Here is a 22,487-nt window from a genome sequence, read left to right on the forward strand (position 1 = left end):
AAGAAAAATCTGGTCATTTGATACACAAAGAAAAACCTGGTCATTTGATACACAAAGAAAAATCTGGTCATTTGATACACAAAGAAAAACCTCGTCATTTGATACACAAAGAAAAACCTGGTCATTTGATACACAAAGAAAAACCTCGTCATTTGATACACAAAGAAAAACCTGGTCATTTGATACACAAAGAAAAACCTCGTCATTTGATATACAAAGAAAAACCTGGTCATTTGATACACAAAGAAAAACCTGGTCATTTGATACACAAAGAAAAACCTGGTCATTTGATACACAAAGAAAAACCTGGCCATTTGATACACAAAGAAAAACCTCGTCATTTGATACACAAAGAAAAACCTCGTCATTTGATACACAAAGAAAAACCTGGTCATTTGATACACAAAGAAAAACCTGATCATTTGATACACAAAGAAATATCTGGTCATTTGATACACAAAGAAAAACCTCGTCATTTGATACACAATGAAAAACCTCGTCATTTGATACACAAAGAAAAACCTGGTCATTTGATACACAAAGAAAAACCTCGTCATTTGATACACAAAGAAAAATCTGGTCATTTGATACACAAAGAAAAATCTCGTCATTTGATACACAAAGAAAAACCTCGTCATTTGATACACAAAGAAAAATCTGGTCATTTGATACACAAAGAAAAATCTCGTCATTTGATACACAAAGAAAAACCTCGTCATTTGATACACAAAGAAAAATCTGGTCATTTGATACACAAAGAAAAATCTCGTCATTTGATACACAAAGAAAAACCTCCTCATTTGATACACAAAGAAAAATCTCGTCATTTGATACACAAAGAAAAATCTCGTCATTTGATACACAAAGGAAAACCTCGTCATTTGATACACAAAGAAATATCTGGTCATTTGATACACAAAGAAAAATCTCGTCATTTGATACACAAAGAAAAATCTCGTCATTTGATACACAAAGAAAAACCTCGTCATTTGATACACAAAGAAAAACCTCGTCATTTGATATGAAAGTACAGGCGCTTAACACTAACTTGCAAACACATTTGAATGAGTGATGGAAAAAAACTTTTCTACTTTTACCTTAACAGCCAGTTAAAAAATAATAGAGGTGTATTTTCAAAAACCACTCTTCATGATCCCCATATTTCTTGAATTCATGTCGGTTATCTAATACAGTTGGCATCAATCTAAAGAGACACAGATCTGTCATTCATTAGCGTGCGGCGTCGGCCCGGGTGGGAGGATATCTGTCAGCAAACCCCGCCCCCCCCCCACCCTCCCCCTCCCCCTTCCGGCTGTTCACATGACGTTTAATACTCTTACCTCCCCTTGAAAGAAAATCGAGAGGTTTTAAATTCTTGCTTCTTCATCGGACTAACACACACTTCCCACCCCACACCCCCACACACCCCACCCCCACACACCCCACCCCCACATACCCCCAGCCCATACACCCCCACACACCCACACACACACAATCCCAGTGGCACACAATGTGAATGTAAGGGTAAAAATACAACTTTACAGTCGGGGTATGAGCGGAAGTCGTGTAATTAAGATTAATGATCTTGATTAGTAATGGTGAGTATACACGCTCCATCACACAGTGGCGGTAATTACACAACTAGCACAATGTTCATCTCACAGTGAACTAAAACAGGGGCGGTAATTACACAACTAGCACAATGTTCATCTCACAGTGAACTAAAACAGGGGCGGTAATTACACAACTAGCACAATGTTCATCTCACAGTGAACTAAAACAGGGGCGGTAATTACACAACTAGCACAATGTTCATCTCACAGTGAACTAAAACAGAGGCGGTAATTACACAACTTGCACAATGTGCATCTCAGAGTGAACTAAAACAGGGGCGGTAATTACACAACTAGCACAATGTTCATCTCACAGTGAACTAAAACAGTGGCGGTAATTACACAACTAGCACAATGTTCATCTCACAATGAACTAAAACAGGGGCGGTAATTACACAACTAGCACAATGTTCATCTCACAATGAACTAAAACAGGGGCGGTAATTACACAACTAGCACAATGTTCATCTCACAGTGAACTAAAACAGGGGCGGTAATTACACAACTAGCACAATGTTCATCTCACAGTGAACTAAAACAGGGGCGGTAATTACACAACTAGCACAATGTTCATCTCACAGTGAACTAAAACAGGGGCGGTAATTACACAACTTGCACAATGTTCATCTCCCAGTGAACTAAAACAGGGGCGGTAATTACACAACTTGCACAATGTTCATCTCACAGTGAACTAAAACAGGGGCGGTAATTACACAACTAGCACAATGTTCATCTCACAGTGAACTAAAACAGGGGCGGTAATTACACAACTAGCACAATGTTCATCTCACAGTGAACTAAAACAGGGGCGGTAATTACACAACTTGCACAATGTTCATCTCACAGTGAACTAAAACAGGGGCGGTAATTACACAACTAGCACAATGTTCATCTCACAGTGAACTAAAACAGGGGCGGTAATTACACCGATACTTATACCGCCATAAAATGTCTGTGCTTCGTCGGATGGCAAGATTTAAATGACGAGAATTTCGGTTTGTTTGGAAGGTGTAAAATAAAATTGTTTTAAGGTGAAAAACTAAAAGGTATGGTTCCAAAGGTAATAATTTTTAGTGTTTCGGCTTTAAGCAAAAGAAAAATGGCAGCTTTAAATACAGATGTTTAAATTTTGTTTCAAGTCATTCAGCTCTACCTCACTCTCTACCTCACTCTCTACCTCACTCTACCTCACTCTCTACCTCACTCTCTACCTCACTCTACCTCACTCTCTACCTCACTCTCTACCTCACTCTACCTCACTCTCTACCTCACTCTCTGTCTCACTCTCTACCTCACTCTATACCTCACTCTACCTCACTCTCTACCTCACTCTCTGTCTCACTCTCTACCTCACTCTCTACCTCACTCTACCTCACTCTCTACCTCACTCTCTGTCTCACTCTCTACCTCACTCTCTACCTCACTCTACCTCACTCTACCTCACTCTACCTCACTCTCTACCTCACTCTCTACCTCACTCTCTACCTCACTCTCTACCTCACTCTACCTCACTCTCTACCTCACTCTCTACCTCACTCTCTACCTCACTCTACCTCACTCTACCTCACTCTCTACCTCACTCTACCTCACACTCTACCTCACTCTCTACCTCACTCTCTACCTCAATCTCTACCTCACTCTCTACCTCACTCTCTACCTCACTCTACCTCACTCTACCTCACACTCTACCTCACTCTCTACCTCACTCTCTACCTCACTCTACCTCACTTTCCACCTCACTCTACCTCACTTTCCACCTCACTCTCTACCTCACTCTACCTCACACTCTACCTCACTCTCTACCTCACTCTCTACCTCAATCTCTACCTCACTCTCTACCTCACTCTCTACCTCACTCTACCTCACTCTACCTCACACTCTACCTCACTCTCTACCCCACTCTCTACCTCACTCTACCTCACTTTCCACCTCACTCTACCTCACTTTCCACCTCACTCTCTACCTCACTCTCTACCTCACTCTCTACCTCACTCTACCTCACTCTACCTCACTCTCTACCTCACTCTACCTCACTCTCTACCTCACTCTCTACCTCACTCTCTACCTCACTCTACCTCACTCTCTACATCACTCTCTACCTCACACTCTACCTCACTCTCTACCTCACTCTCTACCTCAATCTCTACCTCAATCTCTACCTCACTCTCTACCTCACTCTCTACCTCACTCTCTACCTCACTTTCCACCTCACTCTACCTCACTTTCCACCTCACTCTCTACCTCACTCTACCTCACTTTCGTCCTCACTCTACCTCACTCTCCACCTCACACTCTACCTCACTCTCTACCTCACTCTCTACCTCACTCTCTACCTCACTCTACCTCACTCTCTACCTCACTCTCTACCTCACACTCTACCTCACTCTCTACCTCACACTCTACCTCACTCTACCTCACTCTCTACCTCACTCTCTACCTCACTCTCTACCTCACTCTCTACCTCACTCTCTACCTCACTCTCTACCTCACTCTACCTCACTCTCTACCTCACTCTCTACCTCACTCTCTACCTCACTCTCTACCTCACTCTCTACCTCACTCTCTACCTCACTCTCTACCTCACACTCTACCTCACTCTCTACCTCACTCTCTACCTCACTCTCTACCTCAATCTCTACCTCAATCTCTACCTCACTCTCTACCTCACTCTACCTCACTCTCTACCTCACTCTCTGCCTCAGTCTCTACCTCACTCTCTACCTCACTCTACCTCACTCTCTACCTCACTCTACCTCACTCTCTACCTCACTCTCTACCTCACTCTCTACCTCACTCTCTACCTCACTCTACCTCACTCTCTACCTCACTCTACCTCACTCTCTACCTCACTCTCTACCTCACTCTCTACCTCACTCTACCTCACTCTACCTCACTCTCTACCTCAATCTCTACTTCACTCTACCTCACTCTTTACCTCACTCTCTACCTCAATCTACCTCACTCTACCTCACTCTACCTCACTCTCTACCTCACTCTCTACCTCACTCTCTACCTCACTCTCTACCTCACTCTACCTCACTCTCTACCTCACTCTACCTCACTCTACCTCACTCTCTACCTCACTCTACCTCACTCTCTACCTCACTCTACCTCACTCTCTACCTCACTCTACCTCACTCTCTACCTCACTCTACCTCACTCTCTACCTCACTCTCTACCTCATTCTCTACCTCACACTCTACCTCACTCTCTACCTCACTCTCTACCTCACTCTCTACCTCAATCTCTACCTCACTCTCTACCTCACTCTACCTCACTCTCTACCTCACTCTCTACCTCACTCTCTACCTCACTCTCTACCTCACTCTACCTCACTCTCTACCTCACTCTACCTCACTCTACCTCACTCTACCTCACTCTCTACCTCACTCTCTACCTCACTCTACCTCACTCTCTACCTCACTCTACCTCACTCTCTACCTCACTCTACCTCACTCTCTACCTCACTCTACCTCACTCTCTACCTCACTCTCTACCTCACTCTCTACCTCACACTCTACCTCACTCTCTACCTCACTCTCTACCTCACTCTCTACCTCAATCTCTACCTCACTCTCTACCTCACTCTACCTCACTCTACCTCACTCTCTACCTCACTCTCTACCTCAATCTCTACCTCACTCTCTACCTCACTCTACCTCACTCTCTACCTCACTCTACCTCACTCTACCTCACTCTACCTCACTCTCTAACTCACTCTCTACCTCACTCTACCTCACTCTCTACCTCACTCTACCTCACTCTCTACCTCACTCTACCTCACTCTCTACCTCACTCTACCTCACTCTCTACCTCACTCTCTACCTCACTCTCTACCTCACACTCTACCTCACTCTCTACCTCACTCTCTACCTCAATCTCTACCTCACTCTCTACCTCACTCTCTACCTCACACTCTACCTCACTCTCTACCTCACTCTCTACCTCACTCTCTACCTCAATCTCTACCTCACTCTCTACCTCACTCTACCTCACTCTCTACCTCACTCTACCTCACTCTCTACCTCACTCTACCTCACTCTCTACCTCACTCTACCTCACTCTCTACCTCACTCTACCTCACTCTCTACCTCACTCTCTACCTCACTCTCTACCTCACTCTACCTCATTCTCTACCTCACTCTCTACCTCACACTACCTCACTCTCTACCTCACTCTCTACCTCACTCTCTACCTCAATCTCTACCTCAATCTCTACCTCACTCTCTACCTCACTCTACCTCACTCTCTACCTCACTCTCTACCTCACTCTCTACCTCACTCTCTACCTCACTCTCTACCTCACTCTACCTCACTCTCTACCTCACTCTACCTCACTCTCTACCTCACTCTCTACCTCACTCTCTACCTCACTCTACCTCACTCTCTACCTCACTCTCTACCTCACTCTCTACCTCACTCTCTACCTCACTCTCTACCTCACTCTCTACCTCACTCTCTACCTCTCTCTACCTCACTCTACCTCACTCTACCTCACTCTCTACCTCACTCTCTACCTCACTCTCTACCTCACTCTACCTCACTCTATCTCACTCTCTACCTCACTCTCTACCTCACTCTCTACCTCACTCTCTACCTCACTCTCTACCTCAATCTCTACCTCACTCTACCTCACTCTCTACCTCACTGTCTACCTCACTCTACCTCACTCTACCTCACTCTACCTCACTCTCTACCTCACTCTCTACCTCACTCTCTACCTCACTCTACCTCACTCTCTACCTCACTCTACCTCACTCTACCTCACTCTACCTCACTCTCTACCTCACTTTCCACCTCACTCTCTACCTCACTCTCTACCTCACTCTCTACCTCACTCTACCTCACTCTCTACCTCACTCTACCTCACTCTCTACCTCACTCTACCTCACTCTCTACCTCACTCTACCTCACTCTCTACCTCACTCTCTACCTCACACTACCTCACTCTCTACCTCACTCTACCTCACTCTACCTCACTCTACCTCACTCTCTACCTCACTCTCTACCTCACTCTACCTCACTCTCTACCTCACTCTCTACCTCACTCTCTACCTCACTCTCTACCTCACTCTCTACCTCACTCTACCTCACTCTCTACCTCACTCTCTACCTCACTCTCTACCTCACTCTACCTCACTCTCTACCTCACTCTCTACCTCACTCTACCTCACTCTCTACCTCACTCTCTACCTCACTCTCTACCTCACTCTCTACCTCACTCTACCTCACTCTCTACCTCACTCTCTACCTCACTCTCTACCTCACTCTCTACCTCACTATACCTCACTCTCCACCTCACTCTCTACCTCACTCTCTACCTCAATCTACCTCACTCTACCTCACTCTACCTCACTCTACCTCACTCTACCTAACTCTACCTCACTCTCTACCTCACTCTCTACCTCACTCCCTACCTCACTCTACCTCACTCTCTACCTCACTCTACCTCACTCTACCTCACTCTACCTCACTCTCTACCTCACTTTCCACCTCACTCTCTACCTCACTCTCTACCTCACTCTCTACCTCACTCTACCTCACTCTCTACCTCACTCTACCTCACTCTCTACCTCACTCTCTACCTCACACTACCTCACTCTCTACCTCACTCTACCTCACTCTACCTCACTCTACCTCACTCTACCTCACTCTCTACCTCACTCTCTACCTCACTCTCCACCTCACTCTCTACCTCACTCTCCACCTCACTCTCTACCTCACTCTACCTCACTCTACCTCACTCTACCTCACTCTCTACCTCACTCTCTACCTCACTCTCTACCTCACACTACCTCACTCTCTACCTCACTCTACCTCACTCTACCTCACTCTACCTCACTCTACCTCACTCTCTACCTCACTCTCTACCTCACTCTCCACCTCACTCTCTACCTCACTCTCTACCTCAATCTACCTCACTCTACCTCACTCTACCTCACTCTCTACCTCACTCTCTACCTCACTCTCTACCTCACTCTCTACCTCACTCTACCTCACTCTCTACCTCACTCTACCTCACTCTACCTCACTCTACCTCACTCTCTACCTCACTTTCCACCTCACTCTCTACCTCACTCTCTACCTCACTCTACCTCACTCTACCTCACTCTACCTCACTCTACCTCACTCTCTACCTCACTCTCTACCTCACTCTACCTCACACTCTACCTCACTCTCTACCTCACTTTCCACCTCACTCTCTACCTCACTCTCTACCTCACTTTCCACCTCTCTCTACCTCACTCTACCTCACCCCCCTCGTGTGGGAGCGATCCTTTAAGCAGACGACTCCTCACGTTGATCGCTCTATGCTGAGATCGACCCTATCTATACACGCCCCCCCCCCCCCCTTCAATTAACTAGAAACTTGACGGGCATGACAAGGCGCTACCCCCCCAATGTAGGGTGACGTGGTGTGGAGGCTCCCCCCCCCCCCCCCCCCCCCCAGAGACGTGAACAAGATAACCTGCTCCAGCTCAACGTCGGACAAAACTGAACCAAATCTTATGTGTTAACATCTACATGACGTGCTATAGCTGCAGCGAGTCTAGCTACATCTACATGACGTGCTATTGCTGTAGCGAGTCTAACTAAACTGAAGCAAATCTTATGTGTTAACATCTACATGACGTTCTATTGCTGCAGCGTGTCTAGCTACAACATCTACATGACGTGCTATTGCTGCAGCGAGTCTAACTACGACATCTACTTGATACGATTCAGCTAAATCTTCCTCGTGTCCTGTCAGGTGTGGATCTATGATCCCCTCAGATTGTCACTGGTCAGAATAAACATCTTGTTGTGGGGAGGGAGGGGTTGTCAGGTCTCCTGAGATCCTCACTTGGGGAGGCCAAGGTTTCACGTCTGCCCAAGATCTGCACAAGATCTGCCCAAGATCTGGCTGGGATGGGCATGGGACAGTTACGTCGTTCCTCATCTATGACAAGATGATCGGTTAATGGGCCAAAATCACACAATTCGGGCCAAGTATTTCACCATTTGGATCATCAATTTCCTGCTACAGCCCACACAATGTCCTGCTACAGCCCACACAATGTCCTGCTACAGCCCACACAATGTCCTGCTACATCTAGCCCACACAATGTCCTGCTACATCTAGCCCACACAATGTCCTGCTACAGCCCACACAATGTCCTGCTACAGCCCACACAATGTCCTGCTACAGCCCACACAATGTCCTGCTACAGCCCACACAATGTCCTGCTACAGCCCACACAATGTCCTGCTACAGCCCACACAATGTCCTGCTACAGCCCACACAATGTCCTGCTACAGCCCACACAATGTCCTGCTACAGCCCACACAATGTCCTGCTACAGCCCACACAATGTCCTGCTACAGCCCACACAATGTCCTGCTACAACTAGCCCACACAATGTCCTGCTACAGTCCACACAATGTCCTGCTACAGTCCACACAATGTCCTGCTACAGCCCACACAATGTCCTGCTACAGCCCACACAATGTCCTGCTACAGCCCACACAATGTCCTGCTACAGCCCACACAATGTCCTGCTACAGTCCACACAATGTCCTGCTACAGCCCACAATGTCCTGCTACAGCCCACACAATGTCCTGCTACAACTAGCCCACACAATGTCCTGCTACAGTCCACACAATGTCCTGCTACAGTCCACACAATGTCCTGCTACAGCCCACACAATGTCCTGCTACAGCCCACACAATGTCCTGCTACAGCCCACACAATGTCCTGCTACAGCCCACACAATGTCCTGCTACAACTAGCCCACACAATGTCCTGCTACAGCCCACACAATGTCCTGCTACAGCCCACACAATGTCCTGCTACAGCCCACACAACGTCCTGCTACAGCCCACACAATGTCCTGCTACAGCCCACAATGTCCTGCTACAGCCCACACAATGTCCTGCTACAGCCCACACAATGTCCTGCTACAGCCCACACAATGTCCTGCTACAGTCCACACAATGTCCTGCTACAGCCCACAATGTCCTGCTACAGCCCACACAATTTTGTTCTCCTGTGTTCCAAACGCCTTCAGCCTTTGAGAGTATCCTATCCTTACAGAGCTTGTAAAATGGCGGTTTTGTCGGAAACTTTTTCTGGTGATTCAAACATTTTCATGTGCTCTAAATGTGACCTTTTACTTGCCTGACAAATGACCTATCATGTGACCTGGCATGTGACCTGTCATTTAACATGTCATTTGATCGTGTGTGTGTAAATGTGTGTGAGATCATGTGTGTGTATCTAGTTACCTGCCGACCCCCCCCCCCCCCCACCCAGTTCATGTGTTTGTGGAATTAACGGCTCGAGCGATTTTTAAAAACAATTGGACCCATTTTGTGTGTGTGTCCACACATTTTGTGTGTGTGTCCACACATTTTGTGTGTGTGTCCACACATTTTGTGTGTGTGTTCACACATTTTGTGTGTGTGTCCACACATTTTGTGTGTGTGTCCACACATTTTGTGTGTGATTGTAAATGAACGCCTAAAGATTATGATAAGCTGCGCTAGGACCAAATGAAGAGCTTTTGAAATCAGTCAATGATCCAGATTAATGATTCATTAAAATTATAACTTGTTAATTGAGACAACAGTTAACTAATCAAATTTCGCGAGCACCTCGTGACGTTTTTAATCGATGTCATATCACGTGACACAGCCACGTATTTTAGCAGCACTGTATGGTAGGTTGTAGTAGGTTGTAGTAGGTTGTAGTAGGTTGTAGTAGGTTGTAGTAGGTTGTAGCCGGTTGTAGTAGGTTGTAGTAGGTTGTAGTAGTTTGTAGTAGTTTGTAGTAGGTTGTAGTAGGTTGTAGCAGGTTGTAGCAGGTTGTAGCAGGTTGTAGTAGGTTGTAGTAGGTTGTAGTAGGTTGTAGTCGGTTGCATTTCAGCACCGTGTAGGTTGTATCAAATCGTCGTGTAGGTTGTAGTAGGTTGTAGTAGGTTGTAGTACAGCATTGAATGCCAGAGGCAAACATCAGATACGACCTCAGGGCATCGCCTTTAATCAAAAGTGGCCGGCGTAAAAACGAATCAAACTTTACATGAGGTTAATTGAAGCAATCAAATCCCAATCAGTCTGTGTTCCCTGATTCGTTTTGGTCGTGGACCTTCTGAGACTAAACACAACAGAGCGAGACGAAAATGACAAGCTTTATTTGATCACGTGTGAAGGGAAAGCCAATCAAGCGACGCCTGGGGAAATATATTTCCCGTTTAGGGGCCAATGGCGTTACGATTGGATGACGTAACAAAACAAATTCATGGGTGTAAGGGATGGTGGGGGGTCGCATTATAACCATGCTAGTGGTAGGCGGGGTCAGGGTTGTCCTTTCACAAAACATGAGTGACGCCAGTAAGACGCCATTGAAGACGCGGCACCCAGGAACAGAAGAATAAACAAGAAAGGTCTCAGACCAGGTCTATAGTTAGACGTGATACAATATAGGGGACTGGAACCAATAACATGTGACATGGGGACTGGTACCAATGACATGTGACATGGGGACTGGAACCATTGACATTTGACATTGGGACTGGTACCAATGACATGTGACATGGGGACTGGAACCATTGACATTTGACATGGGGACTAGTACTAATGACATGTGGCATGGGGACTGGAACCAATGACATGTGACATGGGGACTGGTACTAATGACATGTGGCATTGGGACTGGAACCAATGACATGTGACATGGGGACTGGTACTAATGACATGTGGCATTGGGACTGGAACCAATGACATGTGACATGGGGACTGGTACTAATGACGTGTGACATGGGGACTGGTACCAATGACATGTGACATGGGGACTGGAACCATTGACATTTGACATGGGGACTAGTACTAATGACATGTGGCATGGGGACTGGTACTAATGACATGTGACATGGGGACTGGTACTAATGACATGTGGCATGGGGACTGGTACTAATGACATGTGACATGGGGACTGGTACTAATGACATGTGACATGGGGACTGGTACTAATGACATGTGACATGGGGACTGGTACTAATGACATGTGACATGGGGACTGGTACTAATGACATGTGACATGGGGACTGGTACTAATGACATGTGACATGGGGACTGGAACCATTGACATTTGACATGGGGACTGGTACTAATGACATGTGACATGGGGACTGGTACTAATGACATGTGACATGGGGACTGGTACTAATGACATGTGACATGGGGACTGGTGCTAATGACATGTGACATGGGGACTGGTACTAATGACATGTGACATGGGGACTGGTACTAATGACATGTGACATGGGGACTGGAACCATTGACATTTGACATGGGGACTGGTACTAATGACATTTGACATGGGGACTGGTACTAATGACGTGTGACATGGGGACTGGTACTAATGACATTTGACATGGGGACTGGAACCAATGACGTGTGACATGGGGACTGGTACTAATGACATGTGACATGGGGACTGGAACCATTGACATTTGACATGGGGACTGGTACTAATGACATGTGACATGGGGACTGGTACTAATGACATGTGACATGGGGACTGGTACTAATGACATGTGACATGGGGACTGGTACTAATGACATGTGACATGGGGACTGGTACTAATGACATGTGACATGGGGACTGGAACCATTGACATTTGACATGGGGACTGGTACTAATGACATGTGACATGGGGACTGGTACTAATGACATGTGACATGGGGACTGGTACTAATGACATGTGACATGGGGACTGGAACCATTGACATTTGACATGGGGACTGGTACTAATGACATGTGACATGGGGACTGGTACTAATGACATGTGACATGGGGACTGGTACTAATGACATGTGACATGGGGACTGGTACTAATGACATGTGACATGGGGACTGGTACTAATGACATGTGACATGGGGACTGGTACTAATGACATGTGACATGGGGACTGGTACTAATGACATGTGGCATGGGGACTGGTACTAATGACATGTGACATGGGGACTGGTACTAATGACATGTGACATGGGGACTGGTACTAATGACGTGTGACATGGGGACTGGTACTAATGACATGTGACATGGGGACTGGTACTAATGACATGTGACATGGGGACTGGTACTAATGACATGTGACATGGGGACTGGAACCAATAACATGTGACATGGGGACTGGTACTAATGACGTGTGACATGGGGACTGGTACTAATGACATGTGACATGGGGACTGGAACCAATAACATGTGACATGGGGACTGGTACTAATGACATGTGACATGGGGACTGGTACTAATGACATGTGACATGGGGACTGGTACTAATGACATGTGACATGGGGACTGGAACCAATAACATGTGACATGGGGACTGGTACTAATGACATGTGACATGGGGACTGGTACTAATGACGTGTGACATGGGGACTGGTACTAATGACATGTGACATGGGGACTGGTACTAATGACGTGTGACATGGGGACTGCCACCAATGACATGTGACATGGGGACTGGTACCAATGACATGTGACATGGGGACTGCCACCAATGACACATGAAGGCTGGCACCTATGACATGGGGGAGGTATTAACGACATGACGTCGACAACCATCTGATGGAGCAGCAGTCTACCGTTAAAACTCAAACCTCACCACAGTCTAGCGTTAAATCTCAAACCTCACCACAGTCTACCGTTAAAACTCAAACCTCACCACAGTCTACCGTTAAAACTCAAACCTCACCAGCAGTCTACCGTTAAAACTCAAACTTTACAAGCGCTGGTTGAGCAGGTGTTCAACACATTTTTTACTCCCCCTTGTGGTGTAGATAACACGGCAAGATGTTGCTGCTTTCAGTTGATACGTTCAGTTTAAATTTTAATAAAACGAACTGAGCCTGTGATCCTGAGTTTATTTGATCAATTTGTAGTCGTGAACAGAATGTTGTCAGACGATGGAGGTCAGGGGTCACGTTGATTTTTTTATGGAGGTTTTAGGAGAGGATGCAGAGTTTCTTCCAGACATTCAGGCTCCGTCCCCCACCCCCAACCCCCCCGAATAAAGTCTACCCCCCCCCCCCGAAAACTTCAAGTGCCCCCCCCCCCCCCGAGAAAAAAGTCTGGAAGAAAGACTGAGAGGACTAAGATCAAATTGGTAGTGTCATGGGCGCAGTTTGTAGCCGCAGTTTGTAGCCGCAGTTTGTAGCCCAAGTTTGTAGCCGCAGTTTGTAGCCCAAGTTTGTAACCCAAGTTTGTAACCCAAGTTTGTAGTCTATGTTTGCAGTCTATGTTTGTAGCCCAAGTTTGTAGTCTGTTTGTAGCCCCAGTTTGTAGCACAAGTTTGTAGTATATGTTTGTAGCCCAAATTTGTAGCGCAAGTTTGTAGCCCAATTTTGTAGTCTATGTTTGTAGCCCAAGTTTGTATCCCAAGTTTGTAGCCCAAGTTTGTAGTCTATGTTTGTTAGCGCAAGTTTGTAGATCAAGTTTGTAATCTATGTTTGTAGCCCAAAGTTTCTAGTCTATGTTTGTAGCCCAAGTTTGTAGTCTATGTTTGTTAGCTCAAGTTTGTAGCTCAAGTTTGTAGTCTATGTTTGTAGCCCAAGTTTGTAGCCCAAGTTTGTAGTCTATGTTTGTAGCCCAAGTTTGTATCCCAAGTTTGTAGCCCAAAGTTTCTAGTCTATGTTTGTAGCCCAAGTTTGTAGCTCAAGTTTGTAGTCTATGTTTGTAGCCCAAGTTTGTAATTTTGACTGCCTTAGCGTCTCTATTTGATATAAATTGTAGCCATATGTGCACCACCAAGGGACAGAATCCAGCCAGCCAGCCAGCCCGTCCATCCGTCAGTCAGTCAGTCCGTCAGTCCGTCCGTCCGTCCGTCCGTCAGTCCGTCAGTCAGTCAGTCATCGATAAAGATTCTAGAACCATAAAAGTGTACAACAACAGATGGTGGTGTATCTTACTTGCATCTCAGTGTCTTATTATAAGTAATGCAGTAGGGTCGATTTATAAAACCACTTTCACTTTTTGATCGTCGACAAAATGTTTACTCTTTCGCATACGTCAACAAAATAACGTACAGAAAATATTAAATACACGCATATTGCTAAAACATATTAAACGGTTTAATGTCAAATAATATTTTCGCATAGATTTATAGAAAACTACTGAATTAAAATGTTTCAAATAATTATGTCAGGGGAGGTAATTTAAAAAGAAATTCTACTTACGCTAAATAATGCTATTTAGGTTAAATTTTTTTCATAAAGCTTTGCGTTTGTTTGGGCTTGTGATTTTATTTTTGTGTTTGTATTGTGTTTGTGTTTGCGTGTGTGTATTTGTTCGCGTTTGCTTGATGCATTCTGTTTCTGTTTTGTGTTTGCGTTTACGTTGTGTTTGAGTTTTTTTTTTTTGAGTTTTCGTTTAATTGCGTTTGTTTTCTTTTATGTTTGCGTTTATGTTTGCGTTTGTGTCTGCATGTTGCGTTTTTGTTTGCGTTTTCTTTTGTATTTTCTTGTGTTTGCGTTTATGTTTGCGTTTGTGTCTGTATGTTGCGTTTTTGTTTGCGTTTTCTTTTGTATTTTCTTGTGTTTGTGTTTATGTTTGTGTATGTGTTTGCGTTTTCATTTGTGTGTTTTTTTGTGCGTGTTTTTTAGCGCAATTTCCATTCTGGAGAATTGCGTTTATTAACTCGTCATTTCTGGGAATGGATGGATGGATGAAAGAATGAATGGATGGATGGATGGATGGATGTGTGTCCGCAGCTTTAAGTCGTCTTTAAGTCGTATCTCCTCCTCAACGAAACAATATCGAGGACTAGTTCCAAAGCAAATATGTTAAGCAAGTTCCGAGGATGAACATAGGCCAAAAAAATTCCCGGAATTCCTTCCTGGATTTCCCGGAAAAGCCAAAAAAACCTCGAAAAAATGCAGTTTTTGGCCCATATCTCGGCAACCAGACTACTTAGCGACTTGAAACATTTACCAATCCATTGCTGCCATAATTTAGAACAATATTGCCGAAGAAAGTTTTCAAAAATATCCTTTCGTTCGGCCACAAAAAAATTAATTACGAATTTTTAAACTGAGCATCGTGTAGGCCTGGGATGATTTAGCGCAAAGCGATGAGGTTCGAAAGGATTTTAATATAGCGAATGAGCGGAGGTTCGAAAGGATTTTTTCTTTTTTGTTTTGAATTATTGAAACTACTTGTGTTACATTATTTATTTGCTGAATATATGATTTATCTCGATTTAAAATTGTTATGGATAACATAAGGAAATTGCGCTTAAATTGTCACTAGACTTTTTATTAACTTGTTTTTAGTGTTTGTGTATGGCTTTGTTTTTGAGTTGGAGATTTTGTTATGTTTGTTTGCGTTGTGTTTGTGTTTGCGTTTGTGTTTGTACTTGGACTTGGACTTGTATTCGTATTCGTATTCGTGTTCGTATTTGTATTTGTATATATATTTGTATTCGTATTTGTATTTGTTTTGTTCCCGAATTGCTACATTTAAAAAAGATGCACCGTGGCAAAGCACGGGTATGCAGCTAGTATATATATATATATATATATATATATATATATATATATATATATATATATATATATATATATATATATATATATATATATATATATATATATATATATATGGGCCATAAACCACGACGTCAATCTAAAGCTGTTGGGCCATATAACAATGACTCAATCTAAAGCTGGTGGGACATAAAACCATGACGTCAATCTAAAGCTGGTGGGACGTATAACCATGACGTCAATCTAAATCTGGTGGGACTTATAACCATGACGTCAATCTAAAGCTGGTTGGACGTATAACCATGACGTCAATCTAAAGCTGGTGGGACGTATAACCATGACGTCAATCTAAAGCTGGTGGGACGTATAACCATGACGTCAATCTAAAGCTGGTGGGACGTATAACCATGACGTCAATCTAAAGCTGGTTGGACGTATAACCATGACATCAATCTAAAGCTGGTGGGACGTATAACCATGACGTCAATCTAAAGCTGGTGGGACGTATAACCATGACGTCAATCTAAAGCTGGTGGGACGTATAACCATGACGTCAATCTAAAGCTGGTGGGACGTATAACCATGACGTCAATCTAAAGCTGGTGGGACGTATAACCATGACATCAATCTAAAGCTGGTGGGACGTATAACCATGACGTCAATCTAAAGCTGGTGGGACGTATAACCATGACGTCAATCTAAAGCTGGTGGGACGTCTAGCTAGGACGTCAACCTTACACTGTGCGATATAGGTGGTTATGATGCTTATTGTACAATTCAGAAGAGATGCACAGTGTATTAAAAAGGTCAAGGATATTCATTTACAGTTCAAAAGAAAGATCAAGGACACGCACATTTTTGGCACCCACTGGCAGATCTGTGTCAGCCCAGTAAGTCATTCCACTTTGTGACCTTACACCTTGTTTCGTTTATGGGTTTATGGGGGTGTGTGGCGGTGGGGGTGGGGGGGGGGTGGGCTGTTGTATTCACAATACCGTCACTACATTGCCGGCTGTATTCACAATACCGTCACTACATTGCCGGCTGTATTCACAATACCGTCACTACATTGCCGGCTCTATTCACCATACCGTCAATACATTCAGTGTTTCTTCCAGACTTTTTTCTCCGGGGGGGGGGGGGGGCACTTGAAATTCTCCGGGGGGGGGGGCGGACACTGTTAAATTATATAAATTTCATTTCGTTCGGGGGGGGGGGGCGGTAGAAGCGATGCCTGTAAGAAACTGAATACATTTATAGTCTAGAACTAGTGGAGAGTGCATGTGTGAGTGGAGTTCACCCTACTGTGTAGTTACCCTTGTGTGTTTATGTCTTGTAGTCCCAAGGTCGAATGCGGGTATAAAATGGCGAGTGAACGATTGTGGGGGGAGTCAGCAGGTTAGTAGCTGTTAGGACGAGGGCTGTTCTGGTACGCTTGAATGCATTGAGACGAATAAAAGTAGTGAAGTTATACACGAAGTGTTGTTGTTGATTTGAAACGAACCCAGAACGTAACACATACCGTCACTACATTGCCGGCTATAGTCAACCGGTTATTCGTGACGTCATATAAATCAAATCTGTGTTTTAATTTCGAATTGAACTAAATGAATTAAATGAATCGATGAAATCGATGTTTTAATTTAGAGCTGAACATTAAATGAAATGATTAAATCGATGTTTAATTTAGACTTAAACTTATTGAATGAATCGATTTGATCGGTGTTTTAATTTTGACTTGAACTCATTGAATGAATCGATTTGATCTCCCCGCACATTTGTGTGAGACGTAAAACAGGGGAGGCCACTTGCAGTCATCCACGCGCGGCCCCTGCTTGCCCGGTAGAGTTGCGGCCCCTGCTTGCCCGGTAGAGTTGTCTTCCGTGTCTGCCCCGCGCCAACCCGAGCAGCAGAAGTGCGCCTACGTCTGCTGGATCACTTCCTTGAACCGTTGACTGGCACCGAGCTGATAGCAGACGTCTCACCAGTTTTTCTAGAGGTTTCGTGCTTCAAACTCGCCTATCTCATTTTGATAATCAAGTTAATTAGTTTACTTAAGTTATTTGTTTTAATGAAGTGATTTGGTTAAAAACGTTCTCCGTCGGAGGATATATTTTCAAAGGCATTTGTGAGTCGCCCAACTAAGAAAGTAGCGGATCTAAAACCTTTCTTATTGTGTCCCGTGGGTCTCACACTGCCCCGCGTGTGGATAAGTGGTTCTCGCACTCAGGAGGCACGGGATTAAGTTTGCACGACCGAATGTGAGTACACCCAATGTATTTTTCTGGTTTTTCTCTCGGTACAAACAAATATTTATTTAGAGCTCTCCAGGCATCATGTTCTAGTCTCTTCTACTGTCCCAGCTGTCCCAGGTCTCCTACTGTCCCAGGTCTCCTGCTGTCCCAGGTCTCCTACTGTCCCAGCTGTCCCAGGTCTCCTACTGTCCCAGGTCTCCTGCTGTCCCAGGTCTCCTACTGTCCCAGGTCTCCTACTGTCCCAGGTCTCCTGCTGTCCCAGGTCTCCTACTGTCCCAGGTCTCCTGCTGTCCCAGGTCTCCTACTGTCCCAGGTCTCCTACTGTCCCAGCTGTCCCAGGTCTCCTACTGTCCCAGGTCTCCTACTGTCCCAGGTCTCCTACTGTCCCAGGTCTCCTACTGTCCCAGCTGTCCCAGGTCTCCTACTGTCCCAGGTCTCCTACTGTCCCAGGTCTCCTACTGTCTCAGGTCTCCTACTGTCCCAGGTCTCCTACTGTCCCAGGTCTCCTACTGTCTCAGGTCTCCTACTGTCCCAGGTCTCCTACTGTCCCAGGTCTCCTACTGTCCCAGGTCTCCTACTGTCCCAGGTCTCCTACTGTCTCAGGTCTCCTACTGTCCCAGGTCTCCTACTGTCCCAGCTGTCCCAGGTCTCCTACTGTCCCAGGTCTCCTACTGTCCCAGGTCTCCTACTGTCCCAGGTCTCCTACTGTCCCAGGTCTCCTACTGTCCCAGGTCTCCTACTGTCCCAGCTGTCCCAGGTCTCCTACTGTCCCAGGTCTCCTACTGTCCCAGGTCTCCTACTGTCCCAGGTCTCCTACTGTCCCAGGTCTCCTACTGTCCCAGGTCTCCTACTGTCCCAGGTCTCCTGCTGTCCCAGGTCTCCTACTGTCCCAGGTCTCCTACTGTCCCAGGTCTCCTGCTGTCCCAGGTCTCCTACTGTCCCAGGTCTCCTGCTGTCCCAGGTCTCCTACTGTCCCAGGTCTCCTACTGTCCCAGCTGTCCCAGGTCTCCTACTGTCCCAGGTCTCCTACTGTCCCAGGTCTCCTACTGTCCCAGGTCTCCTACTGTCCCAGGTCTCCTACTGTCCCAGCTGTCCCAGGTCTCCTACTGTCCCAGGTCTCCTACTGTCCCAGCTGTCCCAGGTCTCCTACTGTCCCAGGTCTCCTACTGTCCCAGCTGTCCCAGGTCTCCTACTGTCCCAGGTCTCCTACTGTCCCAGCTGTCCCAGGTCTCCTACTGTCCCAGCTGTCCCAGGTCTCCTACTGTCCCAGGTCTCCTACTGTCCCAGCTGTCCCAGGTCTCCTACTGTCCCAGCTGTCCCAGGTCTCCTACTGTCCCAGGTCTCCTACTGTCCCAGCTGTCCCAGGTCTCCTACTGTCCCAGCTGTCCCAGGTCTCCTACTGTCCCAGGTCTCCTACTGTCCCAGCTGTCCCAGGTCTCCTACTGTCCCAGGTCTCCTACTGTCCCAGCTGTCCCAGGTCTCCTACTGTCCCAGGTCTCCTACTGTCCCAGCTGTCCCAGGTCTCCTACTGTCCCAGGTCTCCTACTGTCCCAGGTCTCCTACTGTCCCAGGTCTCCTACTGTCCCAGGTCTCCTACTGTCCCAGGTCTCCTACTGTCCCAGGTCTCCTACTGTCCCAGGTCTCCTACTGTCCCAGCTGTCCCAGGTCTCCTACTGTCCCAGGTCTCCTACTGTCCCAGGTCTCCTACTGTCCCAGCTGTCCCAGGTCTCCTACTGTCCCAGGTCTCCTACTGTCCCAGGTCTCCTACTGTCCCAGGTCTCCTACTGTCCCAGGTCTCCTACTGTCCCAGGTCTCCTACTGTCCCAGGTCTCCTACTGTCCCAGGTCTCCTACTGTCCCAGGTCTCCTACTGTCCCAGGTCTCCTACTGTCCCAGGTCTCCTACTGTCCCAGGTCTCCTACTGTCCCAGGTCTCCTACTGTCCCAGGTCTCCTACTGTCCCAGCTGTCCCAGGTCTCCTACTGTCCCAGGTCTCCTACTGTCCCAGGTCTCCTACTGTCCCAGGTCTCCTACTGTCCCAGGTCTTCTACTGTCCCAGGTCTCCTACTGTCCCAGGTCTCCTACTGTCCCAGGTCTCCTACTGTCCCAGGTCTCCTACTGTCCCAGGTCTCCTACTGTCCCAGGTCTCCTACTGTCCCAGGTCTCCTACTGTCCCAGGTCTCCTACTGTCCCAGGTCTCCTACTGTCCCAGGTCTCCTACTGTCCCAGCTGTCCCAGGTCTCCTACTGTCCCAGGTCTCCTACTGTCCCAGGTCTCCTACTGTCCCAGGTCTCCTACTGTCCCAGGTCTCCTACTGTCCCAGGTCTCCTACTGTCCCAGGTCTCCTACTGTCCCAGGTCTCCTACTGTCCCAGGTCTCCTACTGTCCCAGGTCTCCTACTGTCCCAGGTCTCCTACTGTCCCAGGTCTCCTACTGTCCCAGGTCTCCTACTGTCCCAGGTCTCCTACTGTCCCAGGTCTCCTACTGTCCCAGGTCTCCTACTGTCCCAGCTGTCCCAGGTCTCCTACTGTCCCAGGTCTCCTACTGTCCCAGGTCTCCTACTGTCCCAGCTGTCCCAGGTCTCCTACTGTCCCAGGTCTCCTACTGTCCCAGGTCTCCTACTGTCCCAGGTCTCCTACTGTCCCAGGTCTCCTACTGTCCCAGGTCTCCTACTGTCCCAGGTCTCCTACTGTCCCAGGTCTCCTACTGTCCCAGGTCTCCTACTGTCCCAGGTCTCCTACTGTCCCAGGTCTCCTACTGTCCCAGGTCTCCTACTGTCCCAGGTCTCCTACTGTCCCAGGTCTCCTACTGTCCCAGGTCTCCTACTGTCCCAGGTCTCCTACTGTCCCAGGTCTCCTACTGTCCCAGGTCTCCTACTGTCCCAGGTCTCCTACTGTCCCAGGTCTCCTACTGTCCCAGGTCTCCTACTGTCCCAGGTCTCCTACTGTCCCAGGTCTCCTACTGTCCCAGGTCTCCTACTGTCCCAGGTCTCCTACTGTCCCAGGTCTCCTACTGTCCCAGGTCTCCTACTGTCCCAGGTCTCCTACTGTCCCAGGTCTCCTACTGTCCCAGGTCTCCTACTGTCCCAGGTCTCCTACTGTCCCAGGTCTCCTACTGTCCCAGGTCTCCTACTGTCCCAGGTCTCCTACTGTCCCAGGTCTCCTACTGTCCCAGGTCTCCTACTGTCCCAGGTCTCCTACTGTCCCAGGTCTCCTACTGTCCCAGGTCTCCTACTGTCCCAGGTCTCCTACTGTCCCAGGTCTCCTACTGTCCCAGGTCTCCTACTGTCCCAGGTCTCCTACTGTCCCAGGTCTCCTACTGTCCCAGGTCTCCTACTGTCCCAGGTCTCCTACTGTCCCAGGTCTCCTACTGTACTGTCCCAGGTCTCCTACTGTCCCAGGTCTCCTACTGTCCCAGGTCTCCTACTGTCCCAGGTCTCCTAGCTGTCCCAGGTCTCCTACTGTCCCAGGTCTCCTACTGTCCCAGGTCTCCTACTGTCCCAGCTGTCCCAGGTCTCCTACTGTCCCAGGTCTCCTACTGTCCCAGGTCTCCTACTGTCCCAGGTCTCCTACTGTCCCAGGTCTCCTACTGTCCCAGGTCTCCTACTGTCCCAGGTCTCCTACTGTCCCAGGTCTCCTACTGTCCCAGGTCTCCTACTGTCCCAGGTCTCCTACTGTCCCAGGTCTCCTACTGTCCCAGGTCTCCTACTGTCCCAGGTCTCCTACTGTCCCAGGTCTCCTACTGTCCCAGGTCTCCTACTGTCCCAGGTCTCCTACTGTCCCAGGTCTCCTACTGTCCCAGGTCTCCTACTGTCCCAGGTCTCCTACTGTCCCAGGTCTCCTACTGTCCCAGGTCTCCTACTGTCCCAGGTCTCCTACTGTCCCAGGTCTCCTACTGTCCCAGCTGTCCCAGGTCTCCTACTGTCCCAGGTCTCCTACTGTCCCAGCTGTCCCAGGTCTCCTACTGTCCCAGGTCTCCTACTGTCCCAGGTCTCCTACTGTCCCAGGTCTCCTACTGTCCCAGGTCTCCTACTGTCCCAGGTCTCCTACTGTCCCAGGTCTCCTACTGTCCCAGGTCTCCTACTGTCCCA

At 47.3% G+C, this 22,487-nt stretch overlaps 1 protein-coding gene across 1 annotated transcript in view; it reads left to right on the forward strand.

Annotated features, from left to right (window-relative positions):
* The first annotated feature begins 18,041 nt into the window (after nt 1–18,041).
* Nucleotides 18,042–22,487, forward strand: part of LOC131941401 (FMRFamide receptor-like) — a 99,892-nt gene continuing 95,446 nt past the window's right edge. Inside the window, exon 1 of the mRNA XM_059300651.1 lies at nt 18,042–18,405. The gene's annotated coding sequence lies outside the window, so the exon portion shown is untranslated. The remainder of the gene's footprint in view (nt 18,406–22,487) is intronic.

This window comes from Physella acuta, unplaced genomic scaffold (assembly GCF_028476545.2).
Source record: "Physella acuta isolate Inbredline_101_S28 unplaced genomic scaffold, ASM2847654v3 ptg000360l, whole genome shotgun sequence".
NCBI classification, from domain to species: Eukaryota; Metazoa; Mollusca; class Gastropoda; family Physidae; genus Physella; species Physella acuta.